This window comes from Chiloscyllium plagiosum, unplaced genomic scaffold, assembly GCF_037043375.1.
Source record: "Chiloscyllium plagiosum isolate Xiang-an unplaced genomic scaffold, Cpla_swu_hap1 HiC_scaffold_52, whole genome shotgun sequence".
NCBI classification, from domain to species: domain Eukaryota; kingdom Metazoa; phylum Chordata; class Chondrichthyes; order Orectolobiformes; family Hemiscylliidae; genus Chiloscyllium; species Chiloscyllium plagiosum.
The window spans coordinates 27276396-27292803 of NW_028270190.1; the positions used below are offsets into that span (position 1 = coordinate 27276396).

Genomic DNA, 16408 nt, shown 5'->3' on the forward strand with positions numbered 1-16408 from the left:
TTTGCTGAGTCAATCAGGATGGATGTGACCCTGACAAGGGAGACTATTCCAGGCAGTAGAGGCCTGCAGGTCAACGCATCCCTGTACACGGATTTTATCGCCGTTTTCTGCTGGGACCCACTGTCAGTGCACAGACTCATGACCATCTGGGATCAGTTCCAACTGGCTTTGGGAACCAAGGGAAATTGAGGCAAGAGTGAGGCCATGTTCTGTGGGAACTCGGCTGACTGATTCTTCATTCCCTAAACAGTCAGGACAGATTGCCTAATGGTGGTGGGAAAATAGCACAGAGGGGTTGGGATGTGCATAAAATCTAGGGAGGAGTGCACGGCCAAAGTGAAGCAGACACTAGTCTTTTAGGAGTACCACTCCGGTCCCATTTATGAGTAAAAACCTGGTTACCAGGTGTGATGCACTCTCTGTTCTTGGACATGGCGCTGATCTCGCCCATCCCCAAAACTGCAATGTTTCAATCACCCGAGGCAACTTCCACTTCATTTGGCAGCCTCAGATAGACTGTGTCTGCAGGGAGTCCAAGAACAAAACCGTAGGTAAGGGGGGATGAACATACTCAACACTGCCCTCTCACTGATGGCCCCCTTTGTGTGCGGCTGCATCAAGCTGTGTGCACACAAACATCAAGTGTCACTCCGTAGTGATGGTTCTATCTGCCCCCGGTGCTGGGAAGGATGGGACTGGCCTCGTAGCCTTGCAACACTCCAAATAGAGTCACAGAGTCATGGAGCTGTTCAGTGCAGAAACAGACCCTTCGGTCCAACTCACCATTGAGACAAAGTATCCTCAATTAATACAGTCCCATTTGCTTGCATTTCACCCATATCCCCCCTAACTCCAGGGAAGCTACTTCGCTATCCATTGCACCTCTAATTTTAGTGAAATCTGTCACTTAGGTACTGTGCCTCCTATGTTCACATCCAAGTAATTTATGTAACTGAGAAAACACAGTGGACCCAGCACCAATACTTGTGGGACAACGCTGTTTATAAGCCTCCCGAACGATCCACTAACAACCACTAAAGAGAGAGTCGGGGGGTGAAGGTCAGAGAAAGAGAAACAGAGACAGGAACAGAGAGACAGATACAATGCCACACAAAGGTGGCGGTAACAGTGTCTCAAACTCGAGAGCCCCTGGTTTCTAACTGCAGGATATGTTCTTATTATCATTCCAATGGTCGTCCTCTGGTGGGGGTGGAGTGGGGTGGAGTGTTTCGAATTGGGGAAAGTGTTCAGGAGCGTGTGAGGCCGGCTGCGTGTGAATTGGTGCAGAATCAAGTTTTGGGTTTTCGGAAGTGGTCACAACGTGGCGACGGCACAGTGGATGGGGCAGGCGCCAGGCGAATGTAGTATGCGAACATACCCAAGATCACCTTCAACATGATGTCCCCCCCACCTCCTTTGTGTGGGTTTGCATCAAGCTGTGCATAGCCCCTCGGTACACAAAACACCAAGTGTCACTCCGTACTGAGATTCTACCAGTTCCCGGTGTTGTGAAGGATGGGCCTGCCTCGTTGCCATGCAACGCTCCAAGGAGAATCAAGGAGTCATGGAGCTGATCAGTACCCTTCGGTCCCACTCGTCTGTTAAGACCAAATATCCTAAATTAATCCAGTTCCATTTGCTCGCATTTCCCCCATTTCCTTCCAAACGCTTCCTATTGAAATATCCATCCTGGTGCCTTTTAAATGTAACAGTACACACATTCACCACTTCCTCTGGCAGCGCATTTCAAACATACACCACCATCTGCATGAACAGTTTCCCCCTTAGATATCTCCCAAATCTTTTCCCTCTCCTTAAACCTAGGCCCTCCAGTTCTGGAATCCCCCACACAGGGGAAAAGCGTATAGCTCTTCACCCTCTCCGTGCCCCTCTTAATTTTAAAGATTTCTGTAACTTCACCCGTCAGCCTCCGATGCTCCAGGGGGAATAGCCCCAGTCGATTCAGCCTCTCCCAATAGCTCAAACCCTCCAACACTGGCAACATCCTTATAAATCTTTTCAGAACCTTTTCAAATTTCACAGCATCGTTCCTTCATAAGGAAGACCAGAAGTAGACACAGCTTTCTAAACGTGGCCTACAATGTCCTGTGCAGCCAACACATGACCTTCCAACTCCTATTCTCAATGTTCTGACCAACACAGGAAAGTATTCCAAATGCCTTATTTACTATACATTCTATCTGCAACTCCACTATCAAGGAACTATGACCTGCAGTCCAAAATGCAGCACTTCACATTTATTTAAATTAAAATCCATCTGCCACTCCTCAGCCCAGAGGCCCATCTGATCAAGATCCTGTTGTCCTCTGATGTAAGCATCTTCGCTGTCGACTGCACCGCCAACTTTAACCATCTTCCAGTTAGGAACTATGCCTCTTATAGTCACATCCAAGTCATTTATGTAACTGACAGAACACTGTGGACCCAGCACCGATCCTTGTGCGACACCGCTGGTCATAGGCCTTCAGACTGAAAAATAACCATCCACCAACACTCTCTGTCTCCTCCCTTTGAACCAATTCTACAGTGAAATGGCTAGTTCTTCCGATATTCCACATTATCTTACTTTTGCTAAACAGTTTACCATGAGTAACCTTTTCAAGTGCCTCCCTGAATTCCATATAGATCACGTCCACTGCTCTTCTTTCATAGATTCATGAAGATGTATAGCATGGAAACAGACCCTTCGGTCCCACCCGTCCATGCCGACCAGATATCCCAACCCAATCTAGTCCCACCTGCCAGCACCCGGCCCATATCCCTCCAAACCCTTTCTAGTCATGTACCCATCCAGATGCCTTTTAAATGCTGTAATTGTACCAGCATCCACCACTTACTCTGGACTCTCATTCCATACACACACCACCCTCTGCGAGAAAAAGTTGCCCCTTCGGTCACTTTTATATCTTTCTCCTCGCATCCTCCTATCCTCTCTAGGTCTGGTCTCTTCCACCCCAGGGAAAAGACCTTGTCTATTTATCCTATCTATTCTGCTTATGATTATATAAAGTTCGACAAGGTCACCCCCCAGCCTCTGACACTCCAGGGAAAACTTCCCCAGCCGATTAAGCCTCTCCCTGTAGCTCAAATCCTCCACCCCTGGCAACATCCTTGCAAATCTTTTCTGAATGCTTTCAAGTTTTAGAACATCCTTCCAATAGGAGGGAGACCAGAATTGCACATAATATTCCAAAAGAGGCCTAACCAAAGTCCTGAACAGCCGCAATATGTTTTCCCAACTCCTATACTCCATGCTTTGGCCAATGAAGGAAAGCATACCAAATGCCTTCCTATCAATCATCTTCGAAAACTTTTCAAAACATCAAGTCAATGTTGACACGAATTCCCATGCACAAAACCATATTGCCTATTCAGAATAATTCCTTGCTTTTCCAAATACATGGAAGTGCTTTCCATCAGGATTCAACCCAAAAACCTTCCCACCCCTGATGTCAAACTCACCGGTCTATAGTTCCCTGGGTTTTCCTTCCCATCTTTCCCATCCATGTTAGCCAAACCCCAGTCTTCCGGCACCTCACCTGTTGCTATCAATGATACAAATATCTCAGCAACTGGCCTAAAAATTACTTCCCTAGCTTCCCACGTGAGTCCGTGTCGATGTGTGCGTATATAGGAGTGTGTGTGTGTGTTTATAGTGCAATGGTCGATATCTGTCGTGTGCCATGAACACAAGTTCCCGGTTAAGGCCCTCACTATGAGTACCGAACTAAGCTCTCAGCCTCTGCTCGGCCACTATTCGCGGCTGCCTGTCCCGAAGTCTGCCTTGGAGGATGGTCATCCAAATGTCTGAGGTCGAATGCCCTGGATCGCTGAAGTATTCCCCATTGGGAGGGAGCACTCCTGTGTGTGTAATTAAATAAACACTACTCTTTTTTTAATGAGGAAAATAAGGTTTTGTGTCCAATTCTACTGTCGGAATCGAGTACTTCATCTGAAGAAATACTTTTATACTGATCTCTCCACTGGAAGCATAACCTTTCCTCACAAAATCAGAGATAATGTGCACTTTACTCAAAGACACAACCCAGCTGACATCTGTCAAGTGTACAACCTGACAGCTAAGCATTGCCTCCCCACTGCTCCTGTTAATGTGACAGTCTGTAGTTTGGTTTACATGCATTTACATCAAAGATTTTAACGGTTTCATCATTTGTAAAAAAAATTGAGTTTCAATCATGAGCAAAAGCTCAACAGGATCTGATCATGGAATCCATGGGAAGGGAATGATTGTTGTTAATTAAATGAAGACGAGCGTAATCCTGATGTTGGGTGGAAGAGGTATCTTGTAGTACAGTGGTAGTGTCCCTCCACATACTGCAGAGCTGTGCATTATCAACTCAGAATTTCTTTTTAAAAGAATATATGTGTATAAATCAGACGTTAACCCCTGCGCCTGGTGCTTAGGAACACTTTTGTATTCAGTAATTCAGGATTAACAAAATAATGCAGTAAGCGAAAGCAATATGAAATTGAACTGGCGTGAGACCTAAACAAGTGTTTGAAATAGGTTTCTCGAGATAAAGCAAAAGGTAATCAGAAAAGACAGTTATGCACCGACAACTGGCAGAGGCAGGCAAACTTGCAATTGGGACGCTGTGAAAAACAGAGAAAAAAGATGATATTTTGGGTCTGTCTTCAGAGAGGAACATTCACTCCAGTTCTCAAGAAGACAACAGAAGCAATGTCCTAGTGAAAATGAGCAGATCCGTGAATTGGTCATTAGTGAACAGAAGTCGTACTGAAAATAAATACAATCCCAACATCTGAAGATCAACTTTCGAAATACTCGGAATATTGGTTGCAGTGATCATGATCGTTCGCTGCCACTCTGGTACATATTTGTCTTTTCTAATCAGCTTTCGCTTTATCTGTAGAAAGCTTTTTCAAACACTTTCGTCTCTCTCACTGGTTTAATTTTATGTTGTTTTCTCTCTTAATTCATTTTTTTTTAGTCCTACTGTCCTGAATTCAAAAAGTTGTTCTGAATCCCCAGGCCTGGGGTTTAACATCAGCATGTTTTAAAGCAACCTGTTCATTCCCACTGAACTACATGATGCCCCTCCCACCCAACGTCAGCTTTACGCACCGCTTCCTTAAATTAAGAACAATCTTTACCTTCCACCTGGATTCAATGATGAAATCGTGTTGAGCGTTTGCTCATGATTTGAACTCAAAATTGTTACAAACGATGAAATATTTAAAATCTTTGATTTAAATGGATGCAAACTAAACTACAGAGTATACAGACTGACGCATTATCAGGAGCAGTGGTGAGGCAATGCTTCACTGTCAGGTTGTCCACTTGCCAGATGTCAGCTTGTTTAAGTAAATTGCACATTGCCGCTGATCTTATGAGGGAAGTGTAGGTTTCAGTGGAGAGTTCAATATAAAAGTATTTCTTCAGATGAAGTACTTGCTTCTGACAGTAAGTATTGCATGCAATACTTTTGTAGAGTGTATTTAAATAAACACACACATTGAATTGTTGGTTGCTGAATAAATGTCTCTCCTTGAGGAGAGTTTGAAAACAGCCACCGGAGTATTGGCATTAAATTGGTTTGAAGCAAAGTAACATGCAAATGACATCAAATTGTTTTTACACTTTACATTCTATCCCTGTTAAACTGGATGGACGGGCTGTGGTTCGTTTGGCCAAGAGAATGTTTTGCAAGATGTAAATGTGTGAATGAAAAGAAGGAGTGGCCCAAAAGGGATAGTGACATAAATTGACGGCTGAAGTGCAGACTCTTTTACTGGTTCAGAGAAGAGGTGATTCAGGTTGGTGATTCTTTTTTATGCCTCTCTCTCTGTTTGTCTTCATTTGGTTCAATCTCTCTCTCTCTCTCCCTCTGTAACTCACTGTCTCCCACTTTCTCATCTCAGTGTCTCTCTCCTTTTGTCTCTTTCTCTCTCCCTGATTCTCCCTCTATTGTACTCTCTCTTTTTCTCTTCCACTGTCTGTGTCATTATTCTTTTCTTTCTCACTGTCTTGTTGTCTCCCTCAACAACTCTCTCGCTCAATGACTCTCCATGTTCCTTTTTCTTGCTTGTTCCCCCCACTCATGTCTATATTTCTCTCTCCCACCCCCTCTTTGTGTCACTGTGTGTCTCCTCTGTTTCTGAATTCCTCTCCCTCTGACTTTTCCCTCTCTATCCTTCACAGTGTCTTTGCATCTCGACTCATTCTCTCAAACTAGCCCTCTCTCACTATCGAACTCTCTCTGTCCATCTTTCTCAATCTTTCTCTATGTCTCTCTTATAGTCTCTCTCTCTCTTTCGTTCTTTCTGTCTCTATCTCTTTCTCTCTGTCACTGTCTCTCCCTCTCTCTCTTTCTGTCACAGTACCTCTCCATCTCTCGGTCTAACTGACTCACACTCTCATTCTGTCTGTCCTTCTTTCTCCCCACTCAACTGTATCTTTCTCTCCCACTATCTCTCTCTGTCTCCCACTTTCTCTCTTTCTGTACATCTCACTGTATCTGTCAACCCCCTCTGCCTTGCTTTCTCACTCACAGTATCTCTCTTTTACAGACATATTGCCTCTCTTTCTCTCACTGACTTGTTCTGTTCCACTTTCTTGCTCCCCATGTCTTTCTCACTATCTCTCTCTCTCTTCTCGTGCATCTCTCTGTTTCTATTCTGTCTCTGACTTGCTCTTTCTTTCACTCTATCTCTCTCGAACCCTGTCCTTCATGGTATCTCTCTCTCCCTCTCACGTGCACACACATTCTCTGTCACTCTGTCTTTCTTTGTCTGTAACTCTCCCTTTCTCTCTCAATGCCTCTCCTCTATTCCTGTTTCCCATTGTCTGTCTCATTCTCCCTCTATCCCAGTCTCCTTTCTTTATACATCTCCCTACCTCTCTCACTGTCTTTCCCTCTCACTATTTCTGTCTCAGCACCTCTGTCCCTTTGAGCCTTCCTCTCCCACTGTCTCCCACTCTCTCTCTTTCAGTGTATCTCACTGTTTTCCTCACTCCGCCGCAGTATCTCTTGTTCACACACAGTCACTTTCTTTCTCACTGACTGTTTCTTTTCCTCTTTTTGATCTTCCCCCCTCCATGTCTCTGTCTCCATCGATCTCTCTCTCTTTGTGTATCTCTCTGTTTCTACTGTCTCTGACTCCCCCTCATTCACTGTCTGTCCGTGTCCTTCACAGTGTCTTTCTCTCGCACCATCTCTCTGTCACTTTCGATCTCTCACTGCCGTTCTCTCTCTGTCCTTCTTTCTTGTTCTTCCCCGTGTATGTCTCTCTGTCTCCCTGCTGCCTCACTCTTGTTCTCTTTCTCGCTCTTTCCCTCTCTGCCTCTCACTCTCTGTCGTTTTCTCTCTGTCACTGTCACCTCTGTCTGTCCTCCTTTCTCACTCTATCCCACTCTACACGTCTGATTGTCTCTCTCTGTCTCTTACTCTCTGTGTTACTCCTTGCCTCTGTCTCTCCATCTTTCTCTCACAAAACCACAAACTGTCTTTCTGTCTCCTTCTCTCACTGCTTCTCTATGCGTCTGATTTTCTCTCTCTCACTCTTTTTTTGTCAACTTGTCTCTCTCTGTCTGAAACATGTAGCTGAAGTCAGAACCGTATATTTACAAATACCAGATTTCACAAGGTAATGATTGGACTAGGTTCCCTACAGTGTGGAAATAAGCCCTTCACCCAACAAGTCCACACCGACCCTTTGAAGAGTAACACACCCACATACATTTCCCACATTTACTCTGACTAATGTATCTAACACTATGGGCAATTTAGTATGGCCAATTCACATTACCTTTATATCTTTGAATTGTGAGAGGAAATCGGAGCGCCCAGAGGATCGTGCAAACTCCACACAGACAGTCGCCCGAGGTTCGAATGAAACTTGGGTCGCTGGCGCTGAGGCAGCAGTGCTAACCACTGAAACACTGTGCCACCCCGGTCCTGCTTAATCCGATGAATTCTAATTCTTCAATAACAATATTATTTGCATGGATGGTAAATGATATTTTCCAGCTATACTTTGGGTAGGTTGGTACATACCTGCTGATCCATACCAACATCACACAGACCAAATGCCTGCAGGTCAGGAACAACAGCTCAGTGCTAATGTAATGGAGCCTAATTTTTTTTAATTCTTATGTATCATTGAGGGGGTGATTATCTGAAAATTGTGTTCCAGGAGGCATAAACCTAAGCTTGATTTGCAGTTTGGAAGTATCTGTGCTCAGAGACAGTACGGTGTCTGCAGGGGAGTGCAGTTTTGGAATCTCCGAGTTCGTAGTGGAAAAACCTCAGCTTGCACACGCTGGTGTATTCACTGGCTAGAACAACCTCCATTATCCATCCCTAACTGTCTTTCAAATGAATATGGTGAACCGCGAATCACTGGCAGCAACTGTGGGAAGCAACCAGATTTAATGCTTTGAGTCTGTTTCCCCTTCATCACAACTGATAGCAGGAGAGAATAAGGAGTATTTAGAGTGTTGTGTGGGAGAAGGTTAGAGTTGAGCAGATAGGTGGAGATGGAGCAGAGAGAAAGAGAGAGAGAGCTGTATGTGATAACATGCGCCTTGAAGAGGGATTGGTTCTATTCTGTTTCTCTTCAAAGAGATGTATTCTCAAGAAGAAACAGAGTACCTAGCTTTTTTTTTGTTATGGTCTGGGCCAGAACCCCTCAAAATGTTTTAAGAAGGTAGCCGAGACTCTAACTTCTTCCTATTTTAAAGGCAGATGGAAAGTGGATATTCCCGGTTTAATGCAATTGGTCAAACCATGCGGCTTTAAGTAGAACAGAAGTTAATTAAACACTACAATTGAAAAACGAACTAAAGAAAGCGAAATTTAAAATAAACTAACTATGGAACACATTAACAGACCCGATACAGTAACTACTAATCAGTAACTGTTCCAATACAACCTTTATGGTTTTCCGTGTTTTCTAACTGTGGGGTAAGATTGAAGTGTCTTTTGCTTAAATCCGAGTAGATTGACCAATCGAACCACATCTGCAATGCAACACCTAACACTCAGGTTAGGGTCTAGGCTATGTCCTTGATAGTTTTTAGAGAGTTTGGACTGTTCCATAATATATGAAATGGGCGGGCAGATCAGAAGCTGAATATGTGATAATAAATGCTAAGAATAGGAGAGAATGGGCGTTGGGAGAAAGGGTGACCTTCCCATCAGCGCTGCTCCACCTTCCGATATGATCCTGGCTGACCCTTTATCACGAAGTCGCATACATGTTTTTTTTTTCTCAGACCCACTGACACTTTTAGATTCTGGAAATCTACATGTTTCTTTCTTCAAAAAAAAAAACACAATAACTTTGCCTCCAGAGCCCTTTGTTGAGAACGTCTCCAGATGGTCACCATTGCCTAAGTGAAGACATTTCTCAGCATTTCAGTCGGAAATGGTGACCCATGTGTATCCTGAGACCCTGCCCCCTTTCTCTGGACTCGCAGGCCAGAGGAAACATCATCATTGCATCCTGAGTCCTTTCATGATTCTTTTCACATCAGCGAGGCATTTCACCTTTCTGCATTATCCAGTGAATCCAGGCCCACCGAACCCCAACTTTCCTCATAGGACGAACCTGGCACAGTAGCAATTATTCGGATAAACCCTTGCTGCTATCTCCTCATAGTAGGCATCATTTTCCATAGGTACCTGGATCAATAATGTACAAAATACTCTGCCAACCTGTAGTGTCACCAACTATCTAAGTTTTCAAGCTGTACTAAAATCCTCGGGCAATGAAGGCCAACACGCTTTTTGTCTTTCTAACATGTTACTACCCTGCTTCACCTTCATGTTGGATTTCAGTAAATTCTGGACAAGGACATCTACAGAGTCATTAATTCATACAGCACTGAAACAGACCCTTCAGTGCAATCCATTCTTATCAATCAGTTTCCCCAAACTAATCTAATTCCATTTCGCTGCATTTGGCCCATATCCCTCTGAACGTTTCACTTCATGTATCTGTCCAAAGGTCATTTAAATGTTGTAAATTGACCTGCATCTACCTCTTTCTCTGGCAGTTCAATCCACACATGAAACACTGTCTATTTTACAACGTTGACCCTCATGCCCTTTATAAATTTCTCTCTTCACACCGAAACACTCCAGTTTTGAACACCCCGATATTTGGTATTCACCTCATCTCTGTCCCTCCTGATTTTATAAACCTCTATCATGTCATCCCTCAACCTCCAGTTCCGCAGTGAAAAAATGTCCCAGCCGAGCCCTCCTATCCTTATTCAGGTTTATGATGAGAGGGGGAAAGCTATAAAAGCGATCTCGAGGCAATATGTTCACGCATACGGTGGTATGTGTATGGAATGAGCAGCTAAAGGAAATGGTGTAATTGCAAAATTAAAATGAATCTCGATGTGTACATTAACAGGAAGTGTTTGGAAGGATATGGGCCGGGTGCTGGCAGGTGGGACAAGATTGGTTTGGGGTATCTGGTCGGCATGGATGGGTTGTACCGTAGGGTCTGTTTCTTTACTGTTTTCCTCTATGACTCTATGCCAATATTGCCCCATTCTATCACCATTTGAACAATACTCTGCAATTCTGTCCCTTACTTCCTACAGACGTGGACAATTTCACATTTGCCCATTCCGTGAGTTTACCAATTTACTGAACTTGTTTATACCTTTCTGATAGCTCCTTAGCTCCTCCATATCGGTCACAATTATGCACAGGATTGAACCGTCATAAAATCTGGATAGTTTACATTTGATTCACCCATCCGAACTGTTAAGATGTTGTGAATAACTGGACCTACACCAGGGTCAGTTTGTGATCAGTGTGTAATATTGGGAACCTTAGCAATATGCTGTGGGACGTAACAATTCTTTAAAGATACTACGTAAGTGCACATTGTCGAGCTTCTGTTGCACATGGAGACTGAGTACACATCTCCTTTAATTTACCTGCAAGAGAGCTGTGGGACCATTGCACCTATTCTGAAAGGTTAGCTATACCCTTTAACTTCTGTAAGAAACTCCAATCTCACCCATGGGAGATAGCCAGAACTTCTGCTTAATTAATGGACAAGCACTACGCAGGTCGATAAAGAGACATTTTCTGTTTGTTGCCATGTGTCTCCCTGTATCTCTTTCACACTCTTGCCAATGTAGTACGAATTGAAAGAGTTGTTTTTCTCACCCGTTTCAGTTTTTTATGTGTTTTCCGTATAGCACGGTTCAAGGATGCTGACAAATCTCAAAATGCAGACATTCTGCCTGTTCCTGTTGGTGCTGCTCACAATCCCCATGTCAGATGCGGCTGGACTGGATAACCTTGCCTTGACTGCCGTTGGCATTGCGTAAGTGTCAGTGAAACAGACCTTACCTGACAAGCTCTGTAAGCTGGTGACTGCGCTCAATCTAGAATGAAATCAGAGTCTGGTTGCCTGGAGCAGGCTGGTAATAAATAGAAAGGGCACGGCAGATATATGGAGTGCTCTGTAGCTGTGAGAAATAAGACACAACCCATCACCCAGGACTTTTATTACTGTCTGAGGAAGGGAGTTCCAGAGAAATAAAACCAGATTTCCCGGGGTCATATTACTAGGAGTGAAATTGATAACATCTGCTAACCCCAAAAAAGGCAGAGAGCGAAATACATCAGAGTAAGGTTTGAAGAGAAAGTCTGCAAGTAGTCCACACCAACAATCTAAAATGAACCCATTTCCCTCTGACTAATGCACCAAACACCATGGGCAATTTAGCATGACCAACGTACCTGCATATCTTTGGACTGTAGCAGGAAACCGGAGCACCCGGAGCAAACCCACGCAGAGACGGGAAGGCCGCGCAACTTCCCCGCAGACAGTCGTCTGAGGCTGCAACCGAACTTGGGTTCTCTTGAACTACGATGCCGTAGTGCTTAGTGCTAACCACTAAGCCACCAAGCCGCCCCACGTTTTTTGACCTCTAGTTCCACTTATTGCTACTGCAGCTTTCATTTTCTGTGTCCCCCCCCCCCCCCCCCCCCCACCACGACATCCCAACTATTTGTAACCATTACGAGGCATAGGCGGGGTAATGCATCAGTCAAAGGAATTTAAAGTGAAGCTACAGCGAGTTAGGAAGAAGGCTAGTGGCATTCTGTGACTCACTGCAGGAGGATTTTTACAAAAATATGTTACAATATTGCTGTCTGTCACATTACCCTGATTCTTTCTTCAAACATCTCACTGATCCCGGAATTTACTACAAACTGAGATAAAGGCACAACCTGAAGCAACATTGACCTTCCCATGCAAGAATTTTAAATGTAAATTGTCAAATTTCATTTTCTCTAAAATGATGAGCAATGTTCCAAGTAACTCATCTCAGACTGGGCCCACGGACACTACACAGAGAATGTTTCACTCAAAGTCCATCCCTTGACTTTACCCCTTTTAGTTTCTGCAAGGCAGCTGGACAGTTGGCGACTGATGATGGAAGAGTGCTTTTCACCTTCTTGATGTGTTTACCTGCTTCCCAATGCAGAAATCCCAAATTAGACGTAGATTTGAAACCCAGCGCATCAACATGTCCTATTATAACCTGCGATGTGAACATTCTCCGAAACTACCCAGGTGGAAATTACCTCGCTGTCTTCCCAAACAGCAGCAGTCGTTGCCCAGAAAGTAAATTGCTGATCCCCGCCCAGATCAACTGGAACTGCACTGCAGCTCAGTTTTTCCATACTCTGCTGAATAACAGAACCCAGCACAATAATCATCCAGTGGGTTGTATCATTCTCTACACCACCTACAGCCCATGTCAAGATCAGTGTTTCAGTAACACGGGGAATTGTGAGATTTTCCCTGCCTTACAAAAATCCCGATTTCGGTACATATGGACTGAACCAGACATTCACAAGTATTTTGCCTTCAGCAAAATATTTACACATGATGCAGATCAGAGGTGACACCAAGAAATCTGGCGTAAGCTGGTTGCAGTGGATAATACTGGGTTCCATCAGAAGGTATAATATCGAGTTTAATCAGGTGTATATCATGGTCCACACCAGAAAACTGCATCAACTAAGTACCAAGGATTCAACAAACATATTTAGGAATCTGGGAGTTTCTGTAAAAGTGGGTCATGCCTATTCGGGTAGCTCTATCACATTTAAAATCAGGAGAATAATCAGAATTTACCAGTGATATCCTTACTGCTTAACATTCAATTGATCAGACAAAATGTCATTGGAGAAAAATAGTCCAACATCAACTCAATAAATTCAAGAATCTTTAACAGTCAAAATCAAACCCATTCACAAAATCTTTTTTCCCATCCATCAGCACTTCGGCAAATGCAAACCAATTCTGGTCGCACATTCTCCATATCAATCTTATTCCACCTCTGCTGATCACTGCATACAGAGTGATCAATAGGAAGCGTATAAAATGATGTTCAAACCCAGTGCTGGAGACGTGTGTGAAATAACTACACTGAGGCTGATGGACAGCGCTAAGTTACCCTTTATTCACACATGAACAGTCCTTAACTTTAGTGCTGTGTCATCCAGAGACAGCTATCAGAGTGCCAGATTCTCCGAAACTCTCCCTTATTATCAGCCAGCCAGGTGTCCCTGTTTGATTGACCTTCCTGATGGCTTTCCCTGTTTCTATGAGGTCCCGCTCGCTGATCTGGTCACAACCACTGCAGTATGTCCCCAGGAAATAAAGCACATGCTAAAGAGAAACGATTACATACGCGGGGTATGAGACCATACTGGAGAGGAAGGAAGCTCCACGTTGGTGGAAAAAATATTGAATGGGAAGGATACAAATAAAGAGTGGGGAAGACAGGTTTCATTGTCTAAATGAAGCATTCCATTTGCGATATAGTTTGAGCGTTTGGGTACAGAGCATGTCTTCAGATTCACCGATCTTGATTTGTAATCCTCTTTTAGTCATTGAACTCTGCAGTTTCTATATCATTTCCCAATGTTCTCTGTCAGATGCTGTGCTGTTGGAATTGGTTGAAAAGCTGAGATATCATTTCTTTGCACACTTGCTTTCAGTGAAATGAATTGCATGCCTAACTACGCATACTTTTTCCTGCTTCCTAGCCGACCGAGACACAGATCTAGACCGGGGGAGACAATACCAGCGCTTCCGCAGAGGCTCAGTGATGGTGCTACCTCGCATGGTGATGGAACGTACGAGAACGCATCTCCCAGCTCAGAGAGCAACCTGACAATCTGAATCTCAACCTGAGCTATAAATCTTCTCCAAAATCGCATTTCCTGCTTCTATTATATACATATAAAATAAAGTTAATCCCGCTATTGAACAGCAATCTGATTGCAGATGTATGACTTATCTCATTCACCTGCCACTGATCTCTGTCGATGAGTCGCATTTCTGTTGTGTGAAGCTGGAGAAATAATGGAAGCATCCATGGTGGGGATTCTCCAACACTGCAGCTGGATGGTGGGATCAGAGAGGGGGTGGGTTTCACAAGAAATATTCAGTAGGGAAAGGAGAGAAAGATGGTGTACATGGGAGCACCAAAACAGTGTGGAGAATGAAATGCGGCCTCGAGGGGAACCTGGCTGCATTCCCACAGGTAGGGTCTAAATGGAAGAGGACACAAAGGATTTACTCACAGGGAGAGAAGATCAGGCCAGGCTGATTGTGAAACAGGCCATCGACATTGGGCAGTTACTGGTCGGAGTATTAATCAATCAGGAGGTAAAAACAATGACTGCAGATGCTGGAAACCAGATTCTGGATCAGTGGTGCTGGAAGAGCACAGCAATTCAGGCAGCATCCGAGGACAGGCAAAATCGACATTTCGGGCAAAAGCCCTTCATCAGGAATAAAGGCAGAGAGCCTGAAGCGTGGAGAGATTAGCTAGAGGAGGGTGGGGGTGGGGAGAGAGTAGCATAGAGTACAATAGGTCAGTGGGGAAGGAGATGAAGGTGATAGGTCAGGGAGGAGAGGGTGGAGTGGATAGGTGGAAAAGGAGCTGGGAAGGTCGGACAAGTCCAGACAAGTCAGGGGTTCGAGTTGCTGGAGGTTAGAAACTAGGATGAGGTGGGGGAAGGGGAAATGAGGAAACTGTTGAAATCCACATTGATGCCCTGGGGTTGAAGTGTCCCGAGGCGGAAGATGAGGCGTTCTTCCTCCAGGCGTCTGGTGGTGAGGGAGCGGCGGTGGAGGAGGCCCAGCACCTCCATATCCTCGGCAGAGTGGGAGGGGGAGTCGAAATGTTGAGCCACGGGGCAATTTGGTTGATTGGTGCGGGTGTCTCGGAGATGCTCCCTAAAGCGCTCTGCTCGGAGGCGCCCAGTCTCCGCAATGTAGAGGAGACTGCATCGGGAGTAACGGATACAATAGATGATATTAGTGGATGTGCAGGTAAAACTTTGATGGATGTGGAAGGCGCCTTTAGGGCCTGGGATGGAGGTGAGGGAGGAGGTGTGGGCACAGGTTTTACAGTTCCTGCGGTGGCAGGGGAAAGTGCCATGATGGGAGGGTGGGTCGTAGGGGGGCGTGGACCTGACCAGGTAGTCACGGAGGGAACGGTCTTTACGGAAGGCGGAGAGGGGTGGGGAGGGAAATATATCCCTAGTGGTGGGGTCTGTTTGGAGGTGGCGGAAATGTCGGCGGATGATTTGGTTTATGCGAAGGTTGGTAGGGTGGAAGGTGAGCACCAGGGGCGTTCTGTCCTTATTGCGGTTGGAGGGGTTGGGTCTGAGGGCGGAGGTGCGGGATGTCGATGAGATGCGTTCGAGGGCATCTTTAACCACGTGGGAAGGGAAATTGCGGTCTCTAAAGAAGGAGGCCATCTGGTGTGTTCTATGGTGGAACTGCTCCTCCTGGGAGCAGATACGGTGGAGGCGGAGGAATTGGGAATACGATATGGCATTTTTGCAAGAGGTCGGGTGGGAAGAGGTGTAATCCAGGTAGCTGTGGGAGTCGGTGGGTTTGTAGAAAATGTAAGTGTCAAATCGGTCGTCACTGATGGAGATGGAGAGGTCCAGGGAGGGGAGGGAGGTGTCAGAGATGGTCCAGGTAAATTTAAGGTCAGGGTGGAATGTGTTGGTGAAGTTGATGAATTGCTCAACCTCCTCGCGGGAGAACGAGGTGGCGCCAATGCAGTCATCAATGTAGCGGAGGAAGAGGTGGGGAGTGGTGCCGGTGTAATTCCGGAAGATCAACTGCTCTACGTAGCCAACAAAGAGACAGGCATAGCTGGGGCCCATACGTGTGCCCATGGCTACCCCTTTGGTCTGGAGTAAGTGGAAGGATTCAAAGGAGAAATTGTTAAGGGTGAGGACCAGTTCGGCCAAACGAATGAGAGTGTCGGTGGAGGGGTACTGTTGGGAACGTCTGGAGAGGAAGAAACGGAGGGCTTGGAGGCCCTGGT

The 16408-nt window shown here is 45.1% G+C and overlaps 1 long non-coding RNA gene across 2 annotated transcripts; it reads left to right on the top strand.

Moving 5' to 3' along the window:
- The first annotated feature begins 5783 nt into the window (after nt 1–5783).
- Nucleotides 5784–14332, top strand: LOC148134894 (uncharacterized). 2 transcript variants are annotated; one of them, XR_015755648.1, is made up of 3 exons: nt 5784–5820; nt 11231–11358; nt 14103–14332. It is a non-coding gene; the product is annotated as an uncharacterized LOC148134894 (long non-coding RNA). The 2 variants fall into 2 exon arrangements; XR_015755647.1 differs by lacking the exon at nt 5784–5820 and adding an exon at nt 7939–8102.
- The last annotated feature ends 2076 nt before the right edge of the window (nt 14333–16408 follow it).